The following is an 8,275-nucleotide window of genomic DNA, read 5'->3' as shown; positions in this document are numbered from 1 at the left end:
GAGTGGTGGAGTTTTTTGGTGGCAGGGGAGGGGGCTATAGGGGCGGCCCCCTATGAGAAGCTTCTCGAAGCTCTCCCAGCTCCAAGCCAGCTCTACTTCTGTTTGGGAACCTGAGCCCATCATCTGAGCCTCTGCGATAACGTATTTAAGAAGGGACGTGGTGAGGAGCAGTGGGACTGGTGAGGAGTAGTTGTGGCAGCTGCGTGAACACCAAGGTCAGTGGAGGAACGGAGGAAGAAAGGAGGGGGGAGGTGTGCCGGAGCAGAGACCCCCCTGTATCCTGTGGGGAGACGGCAGGGCGGCCCCCCCGCCACCCATGGAGATCTATGGTGGAGCAGACATTGATTTATGGCCTGTGGCTCCTGCCTGGTTTACCAAGGTGCTGTGCCTGAAGAAGGCCAGGGTCTCATGGGAAAAGGCAGCCCCGCTGCTGTAATTCAGTGCTGGGAGGATTGCAGCACGCGGGGGAGTCCCACGCCGGAGCAGCTCGGGAAGGGCTGCAGCCGTGGGAGGGAATCCAGTCGGAGGAAGTTAGTGACCCACGACAGAGCAGTGTGGGGAACGCTGCGGCCCATGGGAGGGACTCATGTTGGAGAAAATTTATGGAGGACTGTCTCCTGTGAGAGGGGGACCACGATGGAGCAGGGGGAACAAGTTCCAGCAGCTCCCCCCACCTAAGATGGCAGAAGTGGCAGCACTGACTGCACCCCCCATTCCCTGCCCCTGCGCCACTGGGGGAGGAGGTAGAGATATGGGGAGCAGAGCTGAGCCCGGGAAGAAGGGAGGGGTGGGGGGAAGGTGTTCTCAAGATGTGGCAATGCTTCTCACTGTCCTACTCTGTTATGTGTTGTTAGTGTCTGTAATAAATGTATGTTATTTTTTTTCTTCCCCTAATGAGTCTGCCTTTTGCTCATGACCATAAAGGGGGATTTTTTCCCCATCCCAGTCCTATCTCGAACCCCAAGCCTGGCTCTCTGTCCCTTCTCATTGCCGGAGGGGAAGGGAGAGAGAGTGGCTGCGTGGTGGTTGGCTGCCGACCAGGCTCAAACCATGACAGTTGTCTCCTCGCTCCACGGAGAGGCTGGGGCTCTGGGGCTGGGTAGTGCTAGCCCGGGCTGCTAAGGCCATTAGTGCCACGAACCTCCCTGCATACAGGCTTCGTGCAGCTGCCCGAGGGGCTCTGCAGGGGATATTTTTGTCCTGTCAAAGTATGCCTACTAGATATGCATTTCAGATGAAGGCAGAAGGAAGAAATTTAACTCCAGCTGGGCACAATAAATCCAAACGTGACAGATCACAGGACACCATTCAGTGCGGGGAGATGGTATCGAGACCTCTTTTACATGTTGCTTAGCCAATTGCCAGATACGGAATTAGACCAGAAGAACCCTTTGGGTAACATTTGCTGGTGCCCCCCGCGCCGAGCACACACCACCCGCTAGCGTGGTGTCCCGCGGGCCCCTGGCAGCAGCACAGCCTCCCCTCGGCTGCCGGAGCCCAGGCTTTGCTCGTGTCTCCAAGCAGGAGACGGGCAACGCGGTGCAGTGCCACGGAGGGGTCAGCGTGGGCTTCCCGGCCTTCGGCTGCCTGAACGCTGAGGAGAAATGAAAAGCTGTTGGTTGAGGACTGAGCTCTGCTGGCTTCCTGCTGAGCCTGGCTGCAGCCCTTTAATTAGGGGAAGCTAATTACATGTGACAGAGGAAAAAAGGCTGTCAAGTAGTATGGGAGAAATTCTTTTTGATTCAGCAGAAAACATTTTAACCCGGGGTGTCCTGTAGGCAGTAGGCGCAGATTAGGAAGCCAGCATGTCTGAGGACGGGATGCATTGTCTTTTTAGCAACGTTTCCCCTCCGCTGGGGACGTGTCCTATTTGGACAGTGGCCGAAAGGCAGGAGATGAAAGGCTGCTGAGGCTGAGGTTTCCAGCAGCACTCCACCTTCCTGCTGCATCGGAGGGGTGGCAGCAGCCGGGGGGGTGGGGGCTGCCAGGGCACGTTTAGGCTGGCATCGGACCTGAAGGAGGTTTAGGACATGCAAAACCTCTTGACTTATTTGCTTATCAAAGGATTTAGGCTGAGCTTTCTAGAAGAAGCTGGCACGGGCTGAGCACAGTCCCGCTGACATCCAGGAGGAACTGGGCTCCTCAGTTCCCGGACCTCTTTGAAAATCCCAAACTTCCTCTCCCCCTCCTGTCCCTGAGGGGCTGGGACTATCTTGGGGTGCTCTCTTGTGACTTATTTCATAATGTAGTTAAATAAGCTCAATATCGTGGAGCTTAAACTCGCTAAACTCCAACGACTAGCATAATGTGGAATTTGAAGAGCTGGCGATTGCAAATGGTTAACTAACAAGTGTTTACAGCGCCTCATGATAGTTGCTGGCACTAAGACAAGGGCAGTAAAAAGTGGATTAGATGAAGATAAATGTGAGACACAGGCAGAAACAAGTACTCCAGCAGATGTGTGTGGAAATTAATGGGGTGGTGATAATAACAAATTCTGATTCGCCACACAGTAAATGTGTCTCTTGATAATCACTTTCCAGTAGGATACCAACCGGGCATGCAGGAGACAGAAATGTAGACGGGGTGACATCTCCGCATTGCCAATGCATTGAATAGACACCGAGTAGCTCAAAAAAAGGGAACTGGAGAAGCTGAGTTTATTTTCTCCCCTGCAATCTCCCCCCCTCAAAAATTTTATTTTCTGGATCTGCGATGCAGTCTCTTGACAAATAAATCTGCAGGGCTACCAAGGAAAGGTATCTCCCAACTCGAGCATAAGGTTGGTCATCAGGAGATCTTGGTCACGTTCCAGCTGCTGCTGCAGATATCCTGTCTGACGTGGGGCAGGAGGTCACGACTGACCCCACGTGTCTGCTCATCTGCCGAACTGGGATGTGAAAGTTCCCACACAGCACAATACTTCGCCAGATGTATTGTTGAACTTCATGTGTTTATGTTTGTGAAGAGAACATAGGATGAAAGGCATCACAGAGCGGCAAGATATGATTTGTTATGATTCAAAAGCCATTCTGGTTTAGCAGTCCTACTTTCAAATATTTGCACCCTGCAGGCATTTCCAGAGAAGGACTCAAGCCCAGATTTTCTTTTCCGGTCCCATTTTTTAAAGAAGCAGAGTGGCTTCCAAACCCTTTCCATGGAGCCTGGGTGGCTCCACAGACGCGGAGGCATGAAGAACAGTCCCTGCGCTCTCCTCTCTCCCCCGTACCTATGGACATGCTTCCTCCCGCCGGCTTCATCCCGCACATCCATCCTCACGGATGATTGCAGTGAAGGCAGAGCAATCCCGGCCAGGGCTTCAGCTGGGTCCCTTCCCTGGTGCCTGGGAGGAACCAGGAGGGAGGGAGAGAGTGGCCGGGGAAGTCGAGGGGAGGGGGGGCTGTTTTGTGGTTCCCATGCTGGAAGCATAAGCCGCGTGCCCGGAATGGAGTCTCGGGATGTAGGGCTGCAATGCAATTTTCTTGGCAGGGAAATCATTCTGAAGGGTCCCGTTTCTCCATCCTCTGCACCACAGCTTGCTGCTGCCTGAACTGTGTGGATTAAACGGGGCGGCAGCTCTGTCCACCGAGGCCTTGCAAAGCTCCAGCTTAACAGCAGCAAATGGAGGTTTTCCTTTGCTTGCTTTGCTTTGAGGAAGGGTCTTTTTTTTTTTTTTTTTTTTAATTGGGGTCTTTTTGGTGAAGCTGTTCGCAGAGCAGTGCTGTAAACACATTTCCCGGCACAGTGGACGTTGGGGGAGATGACATTCAGCTTGCAAAGGACCTGACCGGCCAGGCTGGGCCTGCCCTGATTGCCATTGTGCCAATTGTGCGTGGAGCCCAGGCTGGAGCTGGGGAGGGAAGGGAGGGGGACAGGAGGACCCGAGGCTGGCATCACCACAGGGGGAACTGTAGGAAGGACCCACCTCATCTCTGGTACTCAGTATTTCTGCCCAGGTGCCTGGAGTGAGGCTCGGGGAGAATAAATCCTGTGGGACCCCTCCGAGCACCTGCTATATCCAGTCATTTGAAACAGCGGGGCGTACTAAAGGCAAAGAAAATGGAATTTATAGATTTCTGTCTTACATCCTAAAATGAATATGACATTTTCCACTCCCACAGAAGGCAGCTAGTGCCTCCCTGCTCGGAGGATGGCTCTCCTTGCCGAAGGCTCTGGCTGTGTGGGACGGTGCTGCTGAGATCCTCCGTCTCCCAGCCCCTCTCTCCTGGCCTCCCCGTGTTCAGCCACATCAGTCCTGGGCTCCCCGGCCCCGGGCTCGGGCAGTGAGGGGTCGGCAGCCGATCGTGGTGGTGAAAGCCCCCGAAAGCAGCAAGCAGGGACCTGCCAGGTCCAGACAACGGATGATGTAGCCCAACCGAATGAGTCTAATTTCCCAGCCACTGCTTCTTGCGCGCATGACCTGTTAAAAGGATTAAATTAAAAGAATTCCCAGAGCTAATCTAGTGATGATATGATGAGAGACAGGAGCTCAAGCATATCCCAGAGGTGGCTGATCGTGTTTCCTAGGATGTATTATTTATGGGGCCATCTGCTTTAGACGAGTATTGAAGTCTGAAGGGGAGGAGGATTTTGACAGAATTCACTCATTGAACTGGGACGAGGGGTGCTGTGGGTTCCCACCCCCCCCCCCCAAAAAAAAAAAAAAATGCTGCTGTAGTTATTTATGGAATAAAGCTGGCAGCAGGGTACCTGTGTGCCGATGCCTTCAACAAAATGCTGTACATCTTTGAGAGCTCGCGCGTGGCCTCACAGAAGGGGCCATTCATAGTGTGGGCCGTTAGTGTAAGGGAGAGATACAATTGCGTTCCAGTCTGAGCTACTGGTTTTGTGAAATGCAGGCGTATAAACAGAGCCATGGCTGGAATGTGAGGAGGCAGGGGGAGCAGCCAAAAGAGGCAGAGTCCACAGGAGAACAGGAAGAATTTCCCCAAAATAGCTGACTTAGTTACTGTATAGCTCAGTAACTGCAGGATTTGTTAACTGCTATTACAGGCAACACGAAGCAAAATCACAAATGTAAAAAAAGAGACTGTCTCTCTTTCTGATTTGGGCTGACATGCTATTTAAATAATATGGGTCAAGAAATCTGAAATAAAATATCTTCATGAACAGGATTTGTGTTCCTTCCTTTCTTGTCTGTCTTCCATGGTGCTAAAAGCAGTCGCCTTGTGCTGACATTTTCCAATCACAGTTGCATCATCTCATTTCTAAATAACAAAGGTTCCTCAGGGTAGTGTCCAAGCCTTTCTTAGTGATCAGGAATTAAGTTCCTCCCAGAGCTTTAGTTGGGAAGATTCTACTAAACCTTTACATAGAAATTTGCTGGAAGCTATCTGTCAGTTTGCTGCCCATTTTTCAGTAATTCAGACTAATGACTCGTCAGCCCTTTTTTTTTCTTCCTTTTACATCTGTCTAGAAGTAGCTTTCTGCTCCAGTTATCAGCTTAATAACACAAGGCTATCTACCGAGGTGAAATTCTTACCCAGTCTTACTTGATTTGTCTCATGACTGTTTTTGTAGTCTTTATTTTGTTAGTTATTAGGAAAAAAAGTCTGAGCAACTGGCGGTAGTGTTCAAAGATTTGTACCTCTGAGCTGGGGTATTTCTTAAGAGCTGTTCTCCTGGAGACTGGGCCTGTGCAGGAAAGTTTTGATTACATCAAACGCAGACTTACAGTCACGGACTATAAGGCGGCTGCGTACAGACTCAGAAAGCCTTTTCTGCAGAGTTTTCGCTTAGCTGAAATTTCACTTTCTGTCCTAAGGAAGGTTTCTCCCAGCGTTGCTACCTATCAGTGTTTTATCCGGACAGGCAGAGAATTAGGTTTCTGTCTGACCGGCAGCTTGTTGTCTCATCCACGTGCCAAATGTTCAGGCTGTGGAAGGCGCCTGAACCAGGCTGCACGACACCCACGGGCTTCGCTGCCGTGTCTTTCTGATGTAGCTGCCCCCCCCCCAAACCATCCCAACACCCCCCCCCGGCCGTGTCACGCCGAGGCCCCGCTGCCATCGGGGTGTCCTGGCCAGGGGGACGGTGCCGTGGGACGTGGGAGCAGGGAGCAGCCAAGCTCCCCCACGAGTGGGTCCCCGCGGGGGCCTGCGGCACTGACCGAAACCTGCGTGGGAATTAGTGCTCGGGGACACGTGCGCTGTCTTGCTGCGAAAGTCGGAGTTAGCAAGATGATGAAAAGCAGCCAAGCCACCGGGGTCCCTTTTTGTTCCCGTTGCTGCAAGGCTGATACCAGGGGCAGATTTGTCTCTCCTCCTCCCAGCCCAAAAGCTTCGTGAGGACTGGATGTCTCTCCTGAAATGGCTCTGGTTGGCAGCCAGGAAATGACTTACAAAATCTTTGGGCAGGACAGAGGGATGGGGATTTTAAGGCCTTTGCAGGACAAAATACTGGAGAGGCTGGCATCGAGTGGCTTTTGAGCAGGTATCTCTGCAGAGGCTGCTTCTTTTTCCAGCAATCCAGGATGAAGAGTCATGAGAGCTTCTTAAGGATACACCTAAGAGCAAGAAGCATCATGCCTCCCTGTGTGTTTGTACAGCCTCTTATCACAAAGCGTCTGGCTGCTATCACTCCACAATTAAATCAGGGATAAATCCAGTCTGCTTGATTTCACCGTCGTTAGCCACCACCATGGCTACACTGCCACACTGGGTGGCAATGCTTCCTAAATCTCTGCTTTTCCTCAGGATAATGTTCTTCCAGGAGGCTGGAAGAACCTCACCCCTTGCTGCTGTTCAGAGGAGAGCCCCATCGCTGGAGTTCAGCCGCCCAATTCTATGTCCTCCCTGGTCCCACGTCATACATCTGTGGGGCACGTCACTGAGCTTGGCTCACGAAGCCAGCTAGGAGAGCAGCCTGCCTCTGTTGCTGCTGGGTTGGTCTTCTGCTGGATTATTCTTCTGCTGTCTTAGTGAGCTGAACTGGCTGGATACATGCTGTTGGAGCCAAGGTGGTGTAAGCAGTGAGAACTGCCCCTGGAAGGGATGAAGGGAGAGGAGATGGTGTTTGTGGTGGCAAGACATCAGGGTGACTCAGTCTCATCCAACTTAGTCCTCATCCCTGCCTGGTGCCTTCCTGCCCACTGTGCTGTGGCTCATTCAGTCAGTGATGGGGTGGATCAGGAGATCAGCTGAAGCGATGGGGAGGTTGTTTCTTTTTTTTTCCCTTGGGGTACTTGCAGCCAAAGACACTTCCCTGATTCGGATCTCTCCATGGCTATATGCATAGCGAGTAAGCACTACATACTTGGCTGTTATGGTGAGTAAGAGCTGGTATTTCCTGTGGAGTCAGCAAAGGGAAAAAAAAAAAACCAAACCAAAAAAGCTTTTACAGACTTCCAGGTCCTGTTCCTTTAAGTTTAAATGACTGCACTATGTGGACTGAATTTTGCACAGTAAAAAGCAAGCCGCAGTAGTGGTATTTTTGAGGTCTGCATGATCATGTTACTTCCAAGCAGTGGCAGTAAATACAGCCTCTCTTCTTAGTGCTTGTACATGAACGTGGACGTGTGGCTGGCTGCCTGTAGGTAAGCCCTGTGCGGAGCATCTGGGCCCTGATGTACTGCATACAGCTGCTTCACCGCTGTATGTCCAGATGTGTGCCATGGCCATGAATGTTCACCCTCATGTGGCCAGATGTCCTGAGGCATTATCCAAAGGGTATATCCATTTCCACTGAACACCTGGATATGTATCTTATCTTAGCAGTTCTGGCGCTAAAAATACATAACGTGCCCCCAAAATACAGCTGTCACTGCCTCAAAAGTTTCTTTAAACTGACTGTGATTTCCTCGGGCCATTTGCAATGTTACTGGGCTGCCCCCCTGAAAACCAGTGCTTTTTGACACGCAGATGCCATGCTTGTTGTCTGTCCCTGGCTAGTTACAGATTCAGAGAAATTATTTTGATATTTCTGATGCCTATCCTGTTTTTTCCTCCTGGGTTATCCATAACAAGAGGCAAAAGCCCACCGTGACTGGCATAAAACATTGTTTTACCGCTGCAGCCTTGCGTGGTTTTGAGCCCGGCCAGCAATTACCAGGAGCACGGGTCTTCCCAAGAGGGAGCTTTGTTTCCTGCAGTAAGGTGAGCCTGCTGGTCATGCCTTCTGCCTCTGGCCCTCCTGCTGACCCTAGGTGTGCCATCCCTCCGTGCACCTCTTGGGTGCTGGGTCTCAGCTCTGCTGCACCCCGGCTCATACTGTCTCCCAGCACCTGCAAGAAATTAAAGAGCACTGAAATACTCCC

This window comes from Tyto alba, unplaced genomic scaffold, assembly GCF_018691265.1.
Source record: "Tyto alba isolate M040663 unplaced genomic scaffold, T.alba_DEE_v4.0 Super-Scaffold_45, whole genome shotgun sequence".
Classification (NCBI taxonomy): Eukaryota; Metazoa; Chordata; class Aves; order Strigiformes; family Tytonidae; genus Tyto; species Tyto alba.
The sequence above is the reverse complement of the archived record's forward strand: the minus strand, read 5'-3'. Positions refer to the sequence as shown.